Below are 23,934 nucleotides of genomic sequence, written 5' to 3' on the forward strand. Positions count from 1 at the left end.
CCATGCACAGGAACAGAGCAGCTCTTCTGCTGATCTCCATCTGTCCTGTGGTAATAACCGCACCTGGCCTCACATTGGCCAACACACACAGGTACTGCAGCTCTCGGAACAAGCCCAGTGTTCTGGATATTAAAAAAATATATTCATGCTAACATCTTGAATTCCATGTTTACTCATTACGTCTAATTATCTGCTTGAGTCACATCGGAGATTTCCTTTCTGCTAGCTTTTGAGCCTTTCACTTTAGCGCCATGTGAAGTTCCTAATGACTGACTTAGGCTTCATTTATTTTAAGTGGAAAATCGGCAGTCCATTTAGCAGTTTTTGTTGTTGTAGTTTTCTTACTGTGGGAAGGCACTAATCCTCAGTTTTATAAATATGACCACAGCTTTTGCATTTGATGCAAATGAGGCTCTATTGGTGGTTATATGTTGTCACTAGTGTTCGGACTGCGGATGGGTGAATTTGACTGCGACTGTAAAGCCATTTTGCTATTTATTGCATAACAAAAGTCTTTGTTTTTGGTGCCTATACATTTTCCCTTGGTTTAGTCTGAGTTCAACCTTGGATAAAAAGAGACCATCACTCTCAGATGAACCAAGTTCCACTCGTCAGACCAGATTTCTGTGCAGGTTGGACCTTCCACACTTGCTAAAAAATACACTATCTGTACTAGGGATGTCCCAATCAGATCATGTGATTGGAAATGGTTGATGACTCAATCAAAATCAGATGTTGTCTCCCGATCAGTATCAGACATTTAGTCTATTCTTATCATGATCAGTGCTTTATATTTTTAAGCTTATTATTCCAGATAAATTATTCTAGAAGGTTGCATATCATGATCGGATCTCCACAAATAATTGTGTTTGAGTCGGAGGTTTAGCTAAGCTAAGATAGCAAGATATTCACAGATTTGGACTTCTGGGATTTCTCTTAAAAATGTCTTAAACTGACAAAGTGTCTCTTTGGGTTGCCTTAATGCAAACAACCTAAAAGAGCATTTTAAAAGAAAAAATATTTTCTTTTTGATATAAACAGTGCACTCTGTGCTGCCAACGGACGCGATACATATCATTAAACAATACGTATCGCGATATATCACAAGGCAGTACCAAAAATGATATTTCGATTATTTTTAAATTATGACTTGTTAAAACTATTTGAATATTTACGCGCCTTTCACATAAATAAAACCGTAAAACACATGTTTTAATGATCAGTTCATGAAGCACTGGAACTGTATTGTTGCTTTTAACCAAAGTCATTGTGTTTTTCTTTAAAGTTATTTAGGAATTCTTTTTTTCAACACCAACATCTAAAATATTTTCAGCATTGAAAACCCCCCACAAAGATTAAAAATGTCTTAACCAGTATTGTTTAAAATGTATGGTTGAGAAAGACACCAAACTACATTTTTGCTCATATATAATTAATTAAATATCATCTTGACAGGATTTTATATTGACACAAGAATGGTTAAACAAAGTATCGTGATATTTTACTGAATCGATATTTTCTTACACTCTTACTAATCTGTACTAGGGATGTTCTGACTCAGACTTAATCAAAATGAATGTTGGATTCCAGCCAGTGATATATTTCATTCAATCATTTAGTTAATAGAGAAGTATTTCAGAGAGAAGTCCAATGTTTAAGAGTGTATGATGAAATAAGGTGAATAGAATAAAAAAAAAAAAAATTGTTTTTTCAAATTGGAATTGGTATTGGCTTCCACTCAAAATAAAGTCAGAATTGGATCTGGTCCAAAAAAAAAAGTTTGACGTCACATCACTAGTCTGAACCAAATCACCATGATGTGAATCAAACCTGCCAGTGTGAATGAGATCTAGACCTGATTGGTCCAGCTGACACATGACGGACTACCTTCACATGCTAATATGAAGCGCCAAGCTAGGTCTGTGCTGCCATATACATCAAAGACAACGCCTGTCCACCTTTTTTTTGCCTTTACGCCTCTGTTCTGTCCTTCACTCTGTCTCCGGAGGCAACAGTCTTTCACTTGAGCGTCAATCTGAGGGTCAGAGCCCGGCAAAGGTCTCTCGGGCCTCTAATCTTACAGTTTGTGATCATTCATCAAAGCCCTTCACAGAACAAAAAAACTAAAAACCGATTTTTACCATTGATTTATATTTCATACTAAATCACTGTCTACACATTTGTGTTGAAAATACTGTATTTTCCGTACTATATAAAACGCACATCAAGGAATGTTCTATATTTTGAGATTATGTCATATTTAAGGCGGATCGAGCTATAAGGTGCATTAAGCGAGACGAGAGGGAGAGACTTTATTATTTTACTAGTATTTGTATTATTAAGTATTAATTTGCAACAAGTAAACAGCTAATACAACTAAATGAATTGTTGCTGTGACTCTGCTCACTCCCAACTTCATTGACAATGCTGCACGTTAGCCGCATTAGCACAAGAACACCCAACCAAACGTTTTGATAGAGCGCCGTTCTACTCCTCAAAATCACTTCGACATCGCTAAGTCCAACCAGAATTAATCTATACATAAGGCACTCCGGATTATGTCATTTAAAAAAAAAAAAATCATACTTTTAGGTGCGCCTTATAGTGTGGGAAATACAGTAATCTGGACTTAAACGGAAAAAAGAAATTGAAGCCCAGAGCTTATAGTCCTGGAATTGAGATAACAGCCCAGCACATGATTTCAGCTTTCAAACAGGAGACAGCTGTAACTAGGACAAAACATCTGCTGTGCTGCTACCATAAGCATAACTTGTTCCGCTGCTGTCACGCCTGAGCAGCCTTTAAACTGGACAGCCCCGAGTCTGACAAGTGCATGATGAAGTTTGGAGTTTCTCTAACTGCGCTCATCAAGCTGCCACTCATAACGCACTCGTACACGCCTCGTCTTGAAGAGAGAGTAAGAGCAAGATAGCACTTTTTTTTTTCTTCTTCCTGCAAGAGCAGCCGGCGTTTTGATGCTTCCTCAGACTGCGAGAGCTGAGGCCATCTGCAGCCTCTGTCAGGACTTCTTTAAAGCTTTACTGCAACAGGAAAAAAAAAAATGTTTATTCAGCTCAGATGGAAGGGTGAGAGCTCTCTCAGCATCAGTGATTGCAGGGCAACACTCTTCTGCAATGTCTGTTTCACACGTTCTTCCTTTCCTCTGTGCACCGGGGCCTCTTTGCCGCTCACTGGAACTTGGCCAGCCTGAGCCATTTTGTTCCATTATGTGGCACTGTAAAAAAAAAAAACATAACATCAAAAAAAAAAACAGCTGCTGCCATTCCACTCTGGTGAATAGGTTAAATGGTGAAACAAGTTGCTTGTCCTTTTTCGTCATGGTCTAAATTGAGTGAACAAGCGCTTGAGGTTCCACCATTCCTTCCATGGCTGCTTTCCAGCTCCAAAGCTTTTTGATTTCCAATTAGGGTACACTCAGCCCCATGGTCATTTTAAGCCATACATCCTCTTCGCTGCTCGCTCATTTGAATGTATATGTTGCCAGATGCAATCAATTACCAAGAGAAGACTCCACCTATTAGTAGAATTTAATGGATTCTCTATTCTTTTTCTAAGAGAACCACATTGGTTAACCAGGAGTTTTAGCTTCAGTTTTTACATTCCTTCAACTACCGTAACTCAATCGTTGATGCTATTATTGTAATTCTGAATTCTTGGATTCTGAAGCAGAAAAAAGGAGCCTTGCAATTGCCGTTTATGGTGATCATGTAAACGGGGGTATTAGGGTATGTTAAAGAGGTCTAAGGGGGGAAGTTAAAATGATAGATTTTCAGTTGTGAATTGAATAATTAAGATAATTTATATTGCTTTGTAATTCTTCTCTCTTACTCATCTTTCAGTGAAATTTTTTGCCCCATCACATACTAAAAAACACGCATGCACCTAGTACCCGGTTAGAATGAATTTGGGGCGTAGTGAAAAAAATTATGACATCAAAGTGGAAGAAAGTGTCAAAAAATGAATTGTGCCAAAATCTATTAAGGGACTTAAAAGAAAAAAAAATCTAATGTCACAAAGGAAACCAAAACACATGTATCAGGGAATTCCAAAAGAAGCTTCAGAGTTATTATGGGATGGCCACAAGACATGGCGGCCATGTTGAAATTTGGCAATTTTCATATTTTTGCACAATATAGAAAAAGAAAACTTTTGTTCGATCTATCTGCACAAAATTTCACACAGGTTAAGTCTACAACCTCCACAGAATTGTTGTTATCATTTAACCACAGAAAAAGACCTCCATTTTGAATAATTAAAAAAAAAAACATTTAGTACAAGCTAAAATTTTAAATTGCTTCTGGAGATTTTCATCTATTGTTTCCTAACTCCTCACGCATCATTTGGAAGCTACTAATGTTGGAATGTATAACGTGAGTCATTGGGTCAAACCAAGCGAAACAATATGACATACATTACATGCGAACATATTACGAACGTTGGTTAACAAAAACCTTCTATTGTCAGGGAAACCCAAAAATACATCTATAATGGTATTGAAATATTAGTAGTAATATTTATCCTTCTTTCTATGAACTTGTGTGAGAGAAAAAAAATACAGCTTCAGTTTGGGGTTTTTGTTACCATCTGAGGCAGTAAACTGGAATTATGTTTTTGTTTACTTTGGATTTTTTTTTTTTAAACAGTTACTGTGTTGGTATAAATATTCATGGCAAAAATAAAGCACAATGCTGCAACTAAGCTGTAACTGCAGGAGAAATACAAATTTTGTGTGGTGCTGATTCTCCTGTTGTGATATTGAGAAGTAAAAAAAAATGATAATTTTTCTTTAGCCGGTTAAAAGTACAGGTATATTTTTATTGGAACAGGCCTTTCTTGTTTAAAAGAATGATCATTTTTCTCCATCTTTAGCTTAAGAGTTATTCTATTTGCATAAAGCTTAGACTAAATGGGTCATTTGATGATTTTTTTTTTATTTTAGACATTATTATTACTGGATTAACTAAGGTATTAAAAAAAAGCTAAAATAAAAGCTCTGTTAATGATTTATTATTGATATAATTGTTTGCTAAAAAAAATCCTAATCCTCCCTGTATCGGTTGACGTCATTCTTCAAATGCAGATTGTTCGTAAAGATACTTTGCTTGTCAGAGTGTGAAAGAGCCTCTGCAGCCCTTTAAGTCCCTAATCTTGTTGCTATTGTTGTGCGCTGACTGCTTTGTGATGAATGGGGAGACTTTAGACTGTGAAGAGTGGCTGTATCAAAAAGAATCTCCCTGGAGGAAAAATGATGTCCTTGTCTGAAAGCAGCGGTCTTGGAGGACTTTTCACGCAAACTCTAAGCTCCGATGACCCACCAAGGGCAGAGGATATTTCTCAAATGTAATCCAGTGTAGTCGAAAAAGTGGCATGTGTTGCCCCGTTTTGCATGCTGTGGATACCAAGACGGTTTGTAAATGATGACGATGTCTTCTGAAGACTTGAGCTGAACAAACCATCGGATCAAGCTGAAAGTACTTGTGATGCCACGGATGAGGGTTGATTGACGTGCCTGTTTCCATGCAGCAAACCATGCAAAGACAAGGACATAAGTACAGCTGGGGTTCATGACAGTCTTGACTCACAAAGGTGGTAGTAAAACTTCAAAGAGGATAGTATTTTACATGGAAAGAAGAGCTGATGAAAACCTTCCATCAGAACGTTCCATTTTAAAGCAAAATCTTCCTATTTAGAATGTGATCAAGTTTTTTTAGTTTCCATAAATAACTTTTCAAAGTAGCTCCTCCCACATGTGGCGGGATTGTCAAGTTTATGAATACACTTTTAGGCACCAAATTTTACGCTCGTCGAGTTGATGGATGCAAATTAGTCATCAAGCCATTTCTTATCTTTTTAGTTTCACTTAAAGCAAAAGTTTCATTGTTTGATTGGCTTTTGCTTTGTTACTTCAAGTCTTCAAAACACTCTCTTAAAAAAATTATGCTTAAAATTAACGTTAATAACTTTTGGAGCTTCAATCTGTAGATTTTTACAGTCGAGCACCAAATTCAAACTTAATTAACGGAAAAAAAATGGTCTACCAGTATTTCCTTTGTCTGAAATTTTATTAGTTTTTAATATTTAATCATTTTGATTAAGTTCAGGTTGACACTGCCCTGATAATAAAAAATCCCTGTATTTGTTTCTATTGTTTATAAAACAACAAGGTGAGGATAACAATATAAGATTTAATAATTGATTAATATAAAATCATCTTTCCCGGTATATTGATATAACTTACGGAATCAGCAGAGGTGTCATCTTGATTACAATCAGTGACATATTTTTTAACAATAAAATGTATTTTCTTTCATATACTGAAGCCCATGTTTCCTTTAACACCAGGGATGACACTGCCAACCACAAATAACAGATGCTCTTTGACATCCTGTGTGTCTTTGGCCATTTACACGAGATAAAAGCATCATGGAACACTTTTTTGTTGCATATCGACATATAACTGCTTCTTGCAGGCATTTCTTAGCTCTTTCGAAAAAAACACGCCTTATTTGCTGTTAAAACGCATAAAAACTTCTCTCGTCTGCAACATGTAGTTACAGTTCTGAATGAATAAGAGTGACAATTTTCCCAAAAGCACCCAGACAGATTTAAACCTCACAACTGACGTATAAATTCTGACTCTTGAGTGTAAAAGCTTTTCTTTTCTCTCCTTCATTTCTCACTCTTCTGTCATGTTTTACATGGTTAATTACAGTTAAACTAGGAAAAAGGAGACAATCTGGTCCATACTGTCAACTTGAACTGGTGCTCAGAGTCATGCAAGTGGTGGCAATATGTGTTTAAATTGCAGTCGTTGAGTGACTCGCCCATCAATCACGATCCTTAAAACGCTTCGTGGAGAGACTGTAGTTCAGTCATGATGGCAGATATGTTTCTGTCCCATTAAAAGGACTTGTAAAAACTAGGTTGGACAAAAATGGTTTACACTAAACCCGTGTCTAAGAAGTGACATGCTCCCTGTGTCACATCACAGAGGCTTTGTGTAATTCCGTCTAACGCTGACCACTCCAAACAATCCCCAAATCCCCCTCGTCGATCGGAAGACAACACGAGGGGCGGACTTTTCAGCGTTCCTCCTTTCTTTGACTCGTCAAAAGTTTCCATATGGCGTTGTGGGTTCTATACAGCATAACTAAGACCCTGGAAGCAGCTTATCTTCTTAAAACAGAGGGGTGGGAAGGGTGAGAAAAGTGTCCGTCTTCCATCTATTTCCTGGTTCACACAGAGGGCTTATTGAAGCCACAACTCTTTTTTTTTTTTTCCCCCTACCACCCTAATCCACTTAGGCCCCTCACTCCCTCTACTGGTTTTGATTGGCCAGCTTTCCAGAATTTCCTTGCAGGACTCAAGAAAATGTAAAATCCAAACTAGAAGTGCAAGAAAAGCACTTGATGATGCAAAATATTTTTTTGCTGTCTTTATTTTTGCTTGTCTCTGTTAAATTTCCACAAATAAAATACTATTTTTTTTGGAGTCTTCCAAAATGGTGCACTGACACTTATCTTTATGTATGTGCTACATCTTGTTTGTATCCTTACCATGTCTTCTATTATTCAAGTCTCTAGGTGTCTCTCTACCAAACAAAACTGATGCTAATGTCATTGAAACCCCAGGTGCTCCTAGTAGCTCTTGAAGCTTGACATCAGTCCCTGCTACCCTCTCCCCTGGGTCCAATTTTCCCTGCATGAAGCTTCAAGGTCCACAGCTGAGCTCTCTGTTTAGCAACAACTGCAGCACTGAGTGCGAATGTATGTCAGACAGAATGGTAATGAGCGTCCCAGAGACAGAACTCTGTTCTTCCGCCTTTCGCCTGAAAATAGATTTGTTCGCACATGCAAAACAGGCATTGTAATTACATTTTTTCTCATTCTGGATCCATGTGGGGTTTGTTGCATACACACGGAAAATGGAAATGAATGCAGGGAGACTGACAGCATTAGTGATGAATCGTATTACCTCTAAATTCTGCTTAGCAACTCAAGTAGTCTGCTTTACTGTTGCCCCTCAGTCTGCTGTTTTCCTGCCTTCTGTTAGAAGTTTGCTCAATGTCCTTGTTTTATTGCACATTTAAACAAGAAAAAACTTGTACTTTAGGTTGAGACAATTGCAGAGGGACCAATCTTGGTAAGAAAAAAAGTTGTAGTAATTGAAATCCTGTGTGTTATATTTATCAGGAGAGTGGAGTTTGGATTTTAGACAAGGATGCTAACAATTTCTGCAAATCCATACATTTATGAATGCAAGGTAGCAGGGATGTTGTTGCTGCCTCAGCTACCTGAACCCTTTTTATTTGGAGAGTTTATGAGACTCCGGTACTTCACATTCAATGTCAGCAGCCAGACTAACAAGGCTGGAGAAATGTGGCAAGCGCACAGCGAAAAAAGATGGTAAATTAGCGAGGAGGGCCCTTTCAGAGAGTTGCACTTTTGTTTGAGCGCATTTGTTTGCGCAGTTATGTAATGCTGATGCAAAGAAATAGAAACGCTAATGACTTGGCGGTAACAAATAAGGTTTCTCCACATCCCCGTGTTTGCCTTCCATGCTCAAAAATCTCAAATCGCAGACAAATATTCATGCAAATCCTGCAAAGTTGGAATACTCGGGGGAGACCATCTGAGTCATTTCCTGTCCTCAGCTTAATAAACGATGTCCCTTTCTTGACAGTACCTATTCTTAACCCCAACTCTGCAAAATGCTGGGAGAACGTCATTTTTCAAAGGAGCTCATGACATCTTCAGCCTGCAGAGAAGTTTAGCTCGCTGCACAGTATATTGTAATTTGCTGACATTTCTCTTTATCTTCCCCCCTCCCTCTTTCGTCCCTCTGCTCCCTCTTTTCCCCCTATGGTCTGCTTACAGATGTAACCAACTTCTCCACACTAGGTAAGGAGCATTTCATTTTTCATACCACCGCTCCCGAGAGTCAGAGCCCTGTTTGAGTTTTCTTGTCTTTTGGAGTGATGTGCATGCATAAATATAGCACAAAGTTGCATCAAGGGGGTGGAGTTGAGGCGGCATCAAGAAGCTGCCGTTTGCCCAGTGCAGTTTGCAATGCTCTGCAACCCTGTCTCCCTACATGCATGCACCATGGTGGGTTTTCCTGGCAAGTGGATTGTGTGTTCTGCGCTTTGGATTTGAATTTTATTCAAATGAGAATCAAATGGCCCAGATTGTTCAAAGAATGCGCCTGCAGTGTTGACTTAAATAAGCAAGGGCGAATGTTGTTTGTTTACACACAGCAGTGATTGTGTGGAATTACCAAAGATGGTTGGATTTCAACAGCGGATCACTATTCAGGTGAAACTCCAACTGAGTGGACAGTGAGAGTGTTGACAAAAGCCCAGATTTGCTTTTCCTATGGAGTTGTTATACCTTTGTACCTTTCTTTTTTAGGCCCTTTCAATTCAATTTTATTTATTTAACAATTTTGGAAAAAAAAAAGAAACCTCAGGGATGTCCACATGAAGGAGAGATCCTCTCCCAGCTTGGACAGGCGATGCACCAGGATTGTTAAATAAAAATATCTAACTCTACAACAACCTATTGAGGACATTGTTATATCCATATTAGGAGAGAAATTGTATAGAAACAAAATAAAATCTGGTTTAATCATAGACTTAAGAGTAAAAGTTAACAGAAATAACAATAAGAGCAAGTAAAGCTTCAGTTAGAGCCAAGGCCAACATAATGAACAAAAGGGTCCAAAGAAAAATCCTGCTTTCTTTTTCTCACAAACCAAAGGAGTACACACCTAAGCTGGACAGACCGTTCTAAGAAAAGTGATAGATGGTAGATTGCACTTCTCCCCTGTAGGCACTAGGGCTGGGATTCACTGGGTACTCCATGATACGATGCGATACAGGATACATGGCTCACAATATCCGCGTTTATTTTCTATTGAACACAATCATAATAAACAACTTGTGTTTTATTTTGTCTAACAAATAATAGGCACTTTTGTACAACATGGCTAAAATTAGTAATGCTATGTCTTTGACATGCGTTGACACCAATTGAATTGGAGTTATCTGTACAATTCAATGTTGACAATGGTAAACATGAACAGCAATGCCACTACTTAGTGCAAAATTGTTGTAAACAACAGAACAAAACTAAAATAATTCAAGTAGCTGCCTGGCACATCGGTTTCCGAAACAGCCAATCTTGCAATGCGCGCCCTCTATCTACCCCAAAAGGAACGTCTCACCAAAGGATGACGAATATAAAGTTTTACACCCACTTCAAACAAAAATAAAAGATCGATACTTGGTGAGAACCCCACGAGAATCAATTGCAAGACTAAATGTATAAAAGTAATACATTGCAATATCGGTATTTTGGCACAGCCCTAATAGGTACACTACAAACTCGCTCATAAAAGAAATCCCCAGTGTCCACTGAACATCAGGCGGGACAGCTGAGCAGGTCGTAGACTGGTGTTGATTTGGTCAAGATTATCTCCATCTGGTTATCCATCCATCTTCTTGACCGCTTCTTCCCTTTCGGGGTCGCGGGGTGCCGGAGCCTATCCCGGCTACTGAAGGGCGAAGGCGGGGTACACCCTGGACAGGTCGCCAGTCTGTCGCAGGGCCTCAATCACACACCCATTCACTCTCACATCCACACCTAGGGACAATTTAGAGTCACCAATTAACCTATGAAGCATGTTTTTGGAGGGTGGGAGGAAGCCGGAGTCCCCGGTGAAAACCCACGCATGCACGGGGAGAACATGCAAACTCCACACAGAAAGGTCCCAGCCTGGATTCGAACCGGGGCCTTCTCGCTGTGAGGCGAGAGCGCTAACCACTTGCGCCACCGTGCAGCCCTCCATCTGGTTATTCCCTTCTAAAGTTATGTTTACACCAAACATTGATTGTGTGGCAGGGGTGTCCAGTCTCAAGGTTAAGTCCATGTGCAGACGTGATCAGAGGACCTGCGGTGTGTTTTGGACTTCAGACGTGGCGTGGTTCCTTCAGCAGTTCCTTTCAAACAGCTGAAGTTCAAATATCTGTACTTTGTCAAACTTTGTGTCGCATCAACCACTCAAGAAATCAACTTCAACCCATTCTCAAAATAATGAGGGACAGCAAGTTATTACACTTGGTCACAGAAAGACGGAAGTACCGCTGAAAGCGGTCGTCATTCAGACACAGCTCCTACACTAGATGGTGAACCTCACCGTACAGGGAGAGTCTGAATGATCTCATGAACCCAGACATGGAGGCATGCTTACCGATGATTTTGTAGGGCTCTTGAAAATAATAAACCTGATCTCTCTGTATCGTCTGTGTGTACCACCCAATGCATCAATACAGTAACTCCTCTCATACGTGGCGGTAGCATAAGGTTTAAGAACACATTTTTAGCAGCAGCAAATTTGATGCATGACTTGCGTTCAGTATGAACATAGCTTAAGAAATGCTAAAACAAATTTGACGTTTACAACCACACTAGAACCCCCCAATGACATAAGCAAACATTAGTTTGCTGCCATTGTCCTTAAGATTACCCTCTAGGTCACGGATAGGCAACTCCGGGCCTCAAGGGGCACATTCCTACATGTTTTCCGACATCCCCTGCTCTGGCATGTTCTAATTGGCTGGACACACCTGAACCAGGTAATCAGTCCTGAGTCTTGGATATCTGGAAATCATGCAGCCCTTGAGGCCTGGAGTTGCCTATCCCTATTCTAGGTAGTGCTTCAGCCACCATATTGAGCTATAAAAGCTCACCTTGTAAGTCTCCTGTCGCTGTCATGCTTATGTAGCAGAAACAATATTGTGTTGAGGTCTGTGTAGACTTCAAAAGCTGTGATGTTGATCCCACATACTCCTTGAAGTTTTGGAGAGCCAGTTGCGTCACAGGACAAGGACATCTTATTCTCTTTATTGGACAGCTCCAACACCCACATCGCCCGCATGCACTTGTATTTTAAAAGGCAAATCTGAAGCAATAAGAATGAGAAAACTTTACAATGGAGCTTTAGCACACTTAACTCTGTAACTACCCAAAATAAAAACACACAAAAAAAGTTGTTTTTTTCTGCTGCCTTGGTACGGAGCCCCTGAAAGGACATCAAGGTAAAAAAATAAATAATTAATTGAAATAAAAAACTTATTTTTTTCTTAAAATACTTAGGGGCTCAGTAAAAAAAAAAAAAAAGTTAAAAAAAAAAGTTCTGGTTACTAACTAGAACTTGTTTTTCTAAAAAATAAAGTAGTTAAAAAAAAGAAAAGTACAAACAGTTTTTTTTTTTTTTAATTAAATTAAAGATATTTTCTTGTTACTAATTGATGCGCACTAGTTAGTATCTGGTGCACATCTGTTAATAAACAGAATTCTTTTTTTCCCTCAATTTTAGGAAAAACCTTTTTTTTACTTCATTTTTTTTCCTTCGATTTCCCTTTAGGGACTCCATACCTCGGGGAGTATAACACACAATCAATATTTTTGAAAACATGTTTTCTAAATGTTTCCCACCGTTTGGTTGAGCAGGCAGTTGAAGGGTTAAAAGCACGTTGACAGTCCTACAAACTTGTGAGGAGGGTTGAGACCTTTGGAAAACTCTTGCAGAATATGTCAGAAGTAGCGAGTCATACCAAGAAATCTAGAGTTCACACCCAGTAGCAGACACAGGGAGGCAATACAGTTGCAATATTAATGTCTACTGGATGGACTCATCTTTTTCATGCTGCATTATTGAAGCTAAGCACAGTAGCCTCACCAAAATGGACAGGTCAATTGAAAGAATAGATGACCACATAATTTAAGTACACGTTAAAGTTTGGAACATCTTCCAAAATAGTTTTGATGCATCTTTATTCCAAAAGCCATAACTCTGTACTAGGGGAAGACACAAGGTGTGATGAATGCAGATACATTTTAAACCCTAAAAGGAGTTTTCTGTTTGTGGTAGACAGTAGGGACACAGCTTTATGCTAAGTTGACAACTGTACCTTCAATACTTCCAAAAGGCCACACTAAATATCCAAAAACAAGCTCAGCTGTACTAAACCACAGAGTACTGCTGAGCTTCACGAATGACAAACACAACCAGTGGTACATCTTCTATCAAGTCTTTGCCAGCATCAGATTTAAACCAAGGAAAAAATGTAGAAACGTCTTGGACATTTTATTGATTCCTAAGTGTCTGAACCATTGATGTTCATATTGTTGATGTTTTTGTTCTATACCTTTTAATGAATACAACTCCAGTCACGAAAAGAAACAATATGCATATTCTCCATAACACACTAGCTACAATAACTCACAAGAACTCCTTCCTACAGGAAAGAGATGTCAGTTTATCCTCATTTTCTGAACTTGCCTTAATAGAAAAACCCTTGGTTAGTGAAGAATCCATCTTCTGAGGACCAGTAAGTGCATCTCGTGTCCCAGGGAGTTTATAGAGAGGCTTTTCCAGCTCCATAGAGTCACTGAGGGTCTCAGACTCAGTGGCATCCTCCCCACTAGACAGTGTTAATGCCATCACCCGCTTAGCCATGTCTATCTCCTCTGCTTTGCATCATTTCTGAGTGCTACTGGAAAACATAGAGGAATAACACCTTGACAAATCCTTAGCACTTTCTTCAGGTTTGTCTATCACTTCTGGAACAGGCTAGATATTTATTCAGCAATGCCATTACTCATAATTAGATCAACACCTTTTATAGAGAAACGGACTACAAACACTCTACTAAGGTTACTTTGAGTTGATTTACACACTGATATGGTGATGGAGCAAAACCCAGCTCAATCTTTTAAACTTTAGGTGTCTACTAGACAGGATGATGCTACGTTCACACAGGGCTCAGCAACAAGTAGCATCAAGCAGCCACTTCCAATGTAAAAATAATGTCGAGGCTTGTATATATGCGTTTTGGGCTAATGTGTTCAGGATTCTAGCGTTCATACATTTCTACACACATTTTTGGGCTTTGCATTTAAAACTAGCGGCCATTGAACCTGCGTTGAAAGTTAAAACCAGTTGAACTTTGACCAATCACAGACTCGGAATTGGTAGTGACGTATGGTTAGCGTCCTATTCAAAACAAGGAAGTGCAAATCGTTTGAAAATTGATCATGAAGGAGAAATTATTAAATTGTGGTTTGTGCCCGGCCAGAATTATATGATGCAAAGTCTTTCATATATTGGATTAGAGGTGTGAAAGAAAAAGATTCTGGTGAAATTTGCTCCACTTTGACACTGGTCAAGTTCCTAATTTTTTTCTATATTTGTTTAAGCTGTGGTAGATGTTAGATCTTTAACTACCTTTACTCCTTTAAATTGGAGCACCAGGAGCATCAGAGTTGGAGGAAATACCGTAAAATGTTTTACCCAGTCAAGTGTGGCGTCAACTGTTTTGTCTAAGTGTTTTAAGAGTTACTCAGCAGGCTAAAGGAGTCTGGTAGAGGTCAACTGCATGAGTGACTCCACCATAGCAGGGCATCAGACCAGGTCAGCAGGCAGTGGTACCCATGGCTATAAGCATCTGCTAGTGGGAGGAAAATCAATCACCCTAACTCCAATGTGCATCAGCTGCATTTGACAAAGAAACACATTTGTCTCTCCCACTCAACAATTCTGCCAAATTTTTCCTCCGTCTTTAATTTCCGGAGTGCATCGGGGACCGCGTCTTTATTGTCTAGTTAAAAACTCTGCTCTCTATCTGGGAGCAGTTTTGGTCGGGCTCTCCACTCTTTGAGGCTGGCGTCGGCTGACTGCTCAGAAACAGAAAACCCCTGGCTAGCAGAGAATAATAAGTACCCATGGGAGCTGCCAGATGGACATTTACTGTGAGCATAGCTGGAGAGAAAGAAATCTGTCAAACATCACACCAGGCATCTGTGGGAGAGCAGCACAGGTTCACTAACACTACAGTGTGTCGGATGGAGGAGTGCTCTTTGTTGAGACTAAAAGCTGTTAGATTTGTGAAGTATTATACTCACTTGATGCATTTACCTTTTTTAAGGTCAACCATCTTTGTTATATAAAAGCATGCTTTTATAGTAAAAGCCTTAAATAATATCTCGATAATGGATAGTTAAATGTTCATGAGTTTACTCATATCACTCAAAAGTTTGTCCTATTTCTAGACATTTTGTTTGCTGTTACTGGTTGTAGTATTGTGCTATTCATGGATGGTAAGCAAGGATTACGGTAGTTCTTTTGGAGTGTAAGTTGCTATGTTTTTTGCATAGTTTGACCAGGGGCACAACTTAAGGTCAGGTGCAACTTGAGTCGCCACTGTAGGTGTGTTTATCAGTGGTTGCTACTGACAACCACCCTGTAGAAGTCGTCTTATGTCTGGCCAATTGTTCCGAAGCAACACAAGGAATAAAAAATAAACTGATTTAGTGATTTTAAGAGATATAAGGTTAGTTGACTTGTTAACACAAGGGTGGACAAACTCTGGAACCAGCGGTCATATGCAGACCAATAAACTATTTATTCTGGCCATCCAAAGTAATAATTTATATTGCTAATCCTTATTAATGTTGCATTTTTCCCTGTAATTCTGGGGTGTCTCTATGTATAGTGCAAAACAAATACTTTGACCTTTGTTTGAGTGCAGAAAGTTATTCTGGATTAATGTGGTGTTGGAAATTTGTTTCTTTTTTCTGTATTTTGTGTGTGTTTTTGTGCTAGACGGTAATTTTTCCAGACATTCCCACACCGCATGAATGCAGCATTTCTCTGAAACCTTTTCAGAATTTACATTTTAAAATGGACCCATCAAACAGTACTGGACCATTCCTCTTTAGGGCCCCCATCTGCTGTAGGTTCATAGAAAAATAGAATGGTTGGTTAGCAGAAAGTGATGACAACATTTGAAAGCAACAATATAGCGGTTATTTAAGCTAACATTTCTATTTCCCTCTTTATGGCTGTATTCTCCTTAGCCACAATCTTCTTTCAAACAACATTTTAAGTTCCTGTTATACATGCTATACCAGAAGTAAAGCGATAAAAAACAGCATCTGCTGGATGACCTCCATTGCTGTTGCTTTTCTAGTTGTTGTACTACAATGACTCGATACGCTGTGAAAACAAACCGCTCTGTGGGAGCGAGGATTAACTGAGTGGAAACGCTAACCAGAATTAACTGGACTGTCCCACTCCTTACTGGACCAAAGTGGACCACTTAGTGGCAACAAGGCTCTTATTTGCTTTTTCCCCTGAACCCCATCAACCCATTGGTCCAATTGGCGTTATAAGGAGAACAAAAGTTTTGAAATAAAAACTTCAATTTCAATCCAAATTTAGACATGCTTTCATTCAGATTCCGTCTTCTTTCTTTCCTTAATAATGTGGATTAGCAAACCACTCCCTGAATCTGCTCGTACTTTAACCTTGAACCCTTTGTTGCCCATGAATCAAAAAGTTTCCCTACCTTTGTAGCCACAAGGGAGCTCAAGTCTGGGTGTACCTGTGTAGGTCCCCAACCCGGGTAAAACACAGGCTGGTTCCAGAAAGGATTTTACCAGATTCTTCCTATGTTTATGAAGCTAAATAAGCATTAAGGAGTTACAGTAGTGAGTCTATTATTGTTATGTATTGTGTTACATGATTTGCCTTTCAAGACAAAAGGTCCATTCTTGTTTCTCCCAAAAGTGTAAGATGTATGATTTTGTAATGTTACTATTGTCATAATTTTTTTGGCTGCTGTAACATACACCGACTTTTAGTCTGAAAAATATTTTTTTTGTGTGTTATCAACATTAAATACGTCCTAATGGCCTTTCCGGTGCATATATTATTTTATACTGTCATAGATTAAAAGTTTTTGGGCTGTTTTTGGTATCTTTATATTTGAGCACCATGGCGATTTTCCAGTTTTCTTGGAACATGACCCCCACCCCTGACTTTTCTTGCCTTGATCTAGCTTTCAACACAAAGTTATAAGCAAGGAATCACAATTGGCTTATTATGCTCAGGGAGTTTCAGGCCTGGTACAATCGAGGAAGTGTGAGAAAGAAGGAGCACAAAGAGTTCATTCCAGTATCATCATCAGTGAAATAGGAGCTTGCTTCTCTTAGACAAGCTGTGCACCCGTTATGATTGCATTACGTCTGGCAGCCTCCGTTCAGAGAGGAACCGAGCCACACTTGATCAGTGATATGACTCTGGCAGAGAGAAGAGTGATTGCTGGCTGCTTAGTTAAGCAAATACCATTATGCTATTGAAGTCCAAAGTAGAACTGTGCTTGGTTCAAAAAAAAAAAGATAAAGGCCAGCCTGGACAGCATCCAAAGAACCGTTAGCTTTGTAATACCCCGTTGTGGATTCTTCTGAAATGGTTTTAGTTTTTTAACATTTTTCAGACAAAGAATGCTATTCATGGATAATATAAAACCTTTTCAAGTCTCCATCTGGGTTTTGCTATCATAGCTCTGACAAATGTGGAGCTACATTCATTATAAAAATTATGCAACCCAACATTTGTTAAAAATTTTTTTAATGCAACACATAAAAAAAAATCTCGTGTGTGTGTTGCCTTGTTTCTTTTTTTAAATATGCAAAACATAATTATTCAAGGATCATTTTTTTACACTGCATAAGCATTAAAAAGTATTATGTCTATTTAAGATTTAAATATTTTTTTTACATTTGATTGAAGACAACATTAAGCTACCAGTAAGTTTTCAGTGAGACGTAACTTGTTTTATGAACATAAATCCTGACCATATAGAGTCATTTCATTTTGAAAACATCTTTTTTTAAGTAATAACTCTAAGCAACAAATTAAATAATATTTTTATGCTGAATTTTTATTTTGAACGCTTATTGAACAGTGTTTCAAGAAACAACATTTTGTTATTCAGGGAAGCTAGAAAGTGTTATTTGACTTGGGATACCTTCAAGTAATTTTTAATATAAATTAATCTCAAAATGTGTAGTTCTAGTCTTTCTTTAAGAGTAATTTGTTCCAGAAATAAGAATAGTTTGACTTTAGTGCTTAAAGCAGTGTAGCATAGTCATGAATGAGGAGGCTGAGAGATCAGTTATGAGAAAATGTGGCGTTATTTATTTTTTTGAATGCGTTTTACAACACAAGGGGGGGTCTGTCAGGAGGCCCAATGTATCTGTGACCATCACTACAATAGGACAAGATGTGTACTAATGTATCTACTTTAAAGATTTGAAACTCTTTTTTTGAGAATTACCCACTCACTTTAAGACACATTTTCAACTAACAGATCAATGTAAATGCATGTTTTTAACTCAATTCATTTCAATTTAATTTATATAGCCCAATATCACAAAAACAATCGCCCCCGTTAGGTTTTCATTGCTAGTTTCAAAACGTTTTTTGTCTCAAAAAGGCATAAGTTATTTTAAGAAATCTTATCAAGAATAATATTCTAGTTTCATTGGCAGATTTATTTAACTTAATACAAAAAAAAGAACATTTTGTTTTGTGTATTTTTAAAACTTTTTTTAAAAACATATTTTTGGTTTCCCAGTGTAAAATTTTGCCGGCAATTATGGCTATTCGCAAGCAACCACATTGGTAAGAAAATATGACAGGTGCTGTTTCAGGCCACATATGCAGTTTTTTTTTGTACAGTAAGAGTGAAATAGCAACCAACGCGTTTGGATATCATCATCTTTAGACATCAAGCATTCATAAATAATGCCACCATTCCTAGTGAAATCTGAACGCAAAGCCTTTTAGTTTAGTTGAAGGTTTTGAGGGAATATTAACCCGTAATGTACTTCACATCCAACAAATACTTTGTAAAAACCGCATCTTCATGTATAAACATTGAGAATAATATTTACGACTTGTTTTTGGTGGGTTTTCCTCTAAGCCACATCTGGACAAGCACTTAATAAGACTTGTGACTGATGGCAGTCTGTGCTAAATCAACCAAATGACAGCCACCAAGTGTTCACTTTTACATTACCTCCCAGACTCTTGTTTGCATTGCATTATCTTAGTGTGTTACCCTTCCTTTGTAATTTACGATGTCCTCTATATTTCTGAAGTCACTCTTCGTCATTGCAGAAAGTCGCATGTGTGATTCCCCATGCCGAACACACGATGCCCATTGAGGTGCTTTTATCTAACACAGGTATGTGTTCGCTTTCACTGTTCAAGTGAAGCAAACTGCTTTTATAGGAGCAGATGGTTTATCTGTGACTTCATCAACAACAGCCAGCTTAGAACCAAATGCTTCAGTTTTTTGTTTTTTTTTCCAGTTGTTGGAGGGAGCTGTGTATACCAGTAACTAACAGCATATGGTGAAGGAACATTAAGGTGCCATCACTCTTCTTTTTTCCTGTTCTTTGTGAGGGGCTGAAGCCAAGCATTAGATGTTCACTTCATAGTGTTGGTGGTTATTGGGCACCCAGTTTTAGATCCTCTACTTCCTCTTTGATCTGTATTTTCAAAGCCCTGCAATGATTTATTTACTTATTTATTAGTTATGATGAAGGGATTTAGACTCAACTCTATGCGCCATCATCTAACTTCTTATACTTTCTTTTTGCTGATTTGTGATTGCGTTTAGTTATACGTAATCGTCGAAGGTATAGGTGTTTATGGCAAGTAGTGTCTTCCTCATAATGAAGCTTACAGATACATACTAGGTGTCTGACGATAGTAAAGGGGAAAACCTGTACATGGCGAATCCACTTGGTGAGCCCATAGAGTAAACATGTTCATGCAGATTTTTGCAGGTGATAGGTCATAGCTAACGCTTCTACGACGCGGTTAGTGTGCGGTTCATGTACGTCATTTGCTCATCCTTTGCTTGCTCTGTTCTTCCAGTTTGACTGTTCGAGTAAGGGCACCATATGACATCTTCAACCCTACGTCAAAACTTAAATTATCCTTACTAATACTTCACAAGATGTCCCTGAATCTGTCTACGACCCAGACAACCCAAAAACAGGCAGCACCAGTACGGGTCAACCCCAAATGGATGGTTGTGACTAAAGGCTTTAAGAAGGGTTTTATGGATTTGGAGAAATTAAAAGGGAGTATAAATTCCAGTACATGCGTATGCCTTCATACAAAGGAAAAAATAGGTGTGGTGATCAAGCCTTACAGTTGTTGAAACACACCAGGAAGTCATTGAAGATTTGACTGTCATTTAAACCATTTGAATGCAGTTTTAACCTCGGATGTCAAACGCATGATTAGGTTCATGGAGTTTCAGCCAAGTATTGGTGTTGTTTGTTTAAAATGGATTGGAGCCTTTTGTGTTTATTTGAGTGTGTTCAAGTGACCAATTCTAAGGGAAAGTTTGGGTTTCTGCGTCCAAAACTCTCATGTTCACAAACGTTTTTTGGGCTCTGCATATAAAACATGTCACATTAAGTGCTAATTGAAAATTAAAACAGGTCAAACTTTAATCAATCAGGGACTTGGATTTGATAGTGATGTGTGGATAGAGTCGCTTTTAATTCCACGACGTGCCAACCATTTGAAAATTGTGAATGGAGGATGAATTAGTATTTCTTATATTGTAATAGAGATGTGAAAGAAAAAGTCTGGAGCGAGATTCACGAGATTTAGACCGCTTTGACTTTTTACACCAAGCCTCTTCCAACTGTATGGGGTTTGGATATGCGCTAGTAAACATTAGCAAAAGAAGAAGAAGCCCCTCCCTACTTGTCAACTGTGAACACCATATGTTAAACGCACGCTCGAAAACCCGCGTTTTTCATGTGCGTCGCATGAATGTACCTTTACGTAAAGTGAAACCACCACCAGACCAAATACTATTGAACCAGATAACAGGATGACCGTAACAGCAGTGCTGCTTATGATCAAAAGTTTCTTTTCAAATCCATCTACATGCTTTGGATGTCCATCAGCTCTGTGCTGTTTCTGTGGCAGAAATAAAAGGCTCTTAATTGTACCAGTTGCCTGAACTTGTAACACAGCCTGAAGGTCAGAGCTATCTCTACACTTCGAGTACATTAGCCCTCGCTGCAATCATAATTGTTCAAGAGGAAATTAATATTGTGCAATAATCACTTCCAGCACTTTTCCATTTCGACCTTCTTTTAGCCCTGACACCTCTTTTGTGTTAGGTTTCAACTTGTGATCTGGCACAGCATGCTGTCTCCCCACTTTTATTTTTTTGGTATCCTCCCTCTAATGAGCAGCATTGATTAGTATTCTTTTCAAAATGACATTTTACAGGTTGTTCATTAAATGAACTAATGCTGTCAAACAGGAAGTGTGATGATATTTTTAGCATATCTTGTTGAAAGAATGTTTGTGATATTCTGTTTTTTTAACATATAAAAAATGATTATCAAGACAGATAATGGCAATATTGGTTAAAAGCGACCCATAAAAGTTTTGAAATAGCAGCCAAAGGTCTCTTCTGAGACCCTATCTGGCCCAAGTCATTTAGAGCATCCTGCATTTTGGCTGAACATTTGAGAATGATGAAGACCACTGGAAACACTCCACGGATTTGCTTATCAGAAGGTCATGTGTCAGAGGTCACTGGTTGGCCGTCCCATCTGTTGATCTGGCACTGCCGCGGTACAGGCTAGTTATCATGAGACAAGTTCAGTGGATATCTAAGCAGACAGAAGAGACAAAAGTGGCGAAAAATAATTTTGGACTATGGTTTTTTTTTTTTTTTGTTTTTGCTTTTTTTTAAGGGACCAAAATGTTATGAAGTAGATTTCAGTTGTGGTTCAGATATAATTTAACATAAGTATGCATTCACCCTTTTTAAAAATAGTGACCTGGGATTAAACAATGATTTTGAAATTGAACTCAAGTCTTAGGACTGAAGAGCAATTTTACTTATTAATTTTTATTACTTAATTTATTTGACAAGTGGGCTTGTGGTAGAGTGTCCGCCCTTACACTGGAAGGTCATGAGTTTAAATCCATAGAGAGACTCTTAAAAATGGGGACCCTGTTTGAAGCTTCGGATTCGAGGTCAAACCACCAAATGGTTCCCAAGCGCAGCTGTGTCTGCAGCTCACCCCTCCCCCGGGGGACGAGTCAATGCGAAAAACAAATTTCCCACACTTAGAAGTGTGACGAGTAGTGAAATCTTTAATTAATTTATTTTTTTTCGATTTGGTTAATAGTATTAGTGGCCAAAATAAAATTGAAAAAAATAAAAATAGTGGCCAAATTTGACCCCATTGGTTGCCCAGGATGTGATTATTCTTGAATTTTCTCCTATTATAGATTAAACGGTGAGAATCTTTTTGGAAGATTGAAAAAAAAAAATTCTTGTTCTCTATTTTCTACCCATGAAATATTTTCAGTATAATATTTTCATGTGAGTCCAGATAAGTCAAAGTAAATGTTTTTGAGGACATTTTTTGCTGGCAGGTTGTAAGTACTTTGTCATTTCTTGCTTTAATGTGAGTACCAGACTACATTTCATCTCTCTTATTCCTTTGATTATTGTCTCTAAAAAGTAAAAATTACAGGTTGACTTTGAATTCAACACCTGGATAATATGAAAATCTTAAAATAAAAGACGAAGCATTTTAAATAAATAATTAGATCCATTTAAATATTCCGATATGATTAGTTTGTTCTTTTTGTATATCTGAATCATCTTTCTATTGCTGCAGTGCTCTTTTTTTTCTTTCCCATATTGTGTGACATTTACCAAGCTCGGCTTGGTTTCCATACTCCTTCAATAAAGTTTTACCGGTGACTATGCCAACTGATGGATGATGGAATCTTGGGTGGGGGAGAAAAAAAAAAATCACAATTTTTGTCTCTTTTTTTGCAGCTATCTTCTCTAAGGTATGGATTTATTCAGTTTTACATTGAACAAAACTACAGTTTGTTTGTATAGCACTTAAAAAAATCTCTTTAATGTATTTTTTTCCTCCTTTGCGCTATTTTCTGCCCACTTAATAGATGTGACATTCTCAAAGAAAAGTTTTAAAGGTCTTTGCCTCTTTCATACCAAGATGCATTGTCATCGGAAAATCTTGTTTACTTATGTTTAAGTGTGAAGAATGGCTGATGTGGTTTTTCTTTTTACTGTTTTTCCTTTTTTGTTGTTTTATAACATTACGTGTGTGTATTTTTTTCTTTTATTCTAATTTACAGCTTTTTGATTTTAGATAAAACACCCATAAGATCCACTTTAATCATCTTTTCATGTATTTTAAAAGCGTTCCTATTGTTCATTTAATTATGACTATGCCCTTTTTAGCTAACAGTTAAGAAACCTTTTTTCATTTTTTAGGGCATTGTTTTTGCAGAAAGACAGTAGTTTATTAGAATTTAATCTTAAAAAATATATATTTTTGTAATATTTCTCATTTCCTGACCATTTTTAGTCAATTTAGTAGAATTTAGTCTATTGTATTCCATTGATTAATCTCAGCAGGTCAAGTGCAACAGCCTGTAACTGCAGGCTTCACTTTAATTCTTGCAGGTATTTGTTCTTTAAAATACTGTGACTTTTCGTCGATTTAATTAAAACAGGCAGATTTATTGGCCCAATGAAAATAATTTCCTGTCATAGCTTTGATTTTTTCCTCCTCCCTATTGAAATAAAATCGCTGAACATGTTCCAAGAAATATGAATGTATATTGAGCAAGAAGAACTTGAAGGGTCCTGCTGCGTTCCTCGTTTTCCCACTTTCTTTAATTGCCTGTAACTGTGCTGTAAAGAACGCCTCGTGATGGTCAATGGCAGCAACGCTGGGAGATGTCAAGGATTCAGGCTGTTTATCCTGCAGAGCTTTTTGTACACAGAAAGCTGCTCCACCGTTCCCCACTGCAAACCTCTCTCTTCTCTGACTGACACCAAAGTAGAAAATTGTTTTAATTAGTCCATTGTGACCGGCCACAGTGAGAGTTTTGGTGTGTACGCACAGCAGAGGATCTGTCCTTAAGTGGCCCTTTCCAAATTGAATACGACATGCAGTATTTTCA

At 38.1% G+C, this 23,934-nt stretch overlaps 1 protein-coding gene across 43 annotated transcripts in view; it reads left to right on the forward strand.

The window, feature by feature from the left end:
* LOC112155773 (protein tyrosine phosphatase receptor type D) overlaps nucleotides 1-23,934 on the forward strand; it is a 454,394-nt gene that overhangs the window by 116,892 nt on the left and 313,568 nt on the right. For 42 of the 43 annotated variants that reach the window (XM_024287656.2, XM_024287657.2, XM_024287659.2 and 39 more), the window contains one exon: nucleotides 8,898-8,921. The exons of the other annotated variant lie outside the window; for it this stretch is intronic. The gene's annotated coding sequence lies outside the window, so the exon portion shown is untranslated. The remainder of the gene's footprint in view (nucleotides 1-8,897; nucleotides 8,922-23,934) is intronic. 43 annotated transcript variants of the gene reach the window in all.

Source organism: Oryzias melastigma, linkage group LG18, assembly GCF_002922805.2.
Source record: "Oryzias melastigma strain HK-1 linkage group LG18, ASM292280v2, whole genome shotgun sequence".
Classification (NCBI taxonomy): domain Eukaryota; kingdom Metazoa; phylum Chordata; class Actinopteri; order Beloniformes; family Adrianichthyidae; genus Oryzias; species Oryzias melastigma.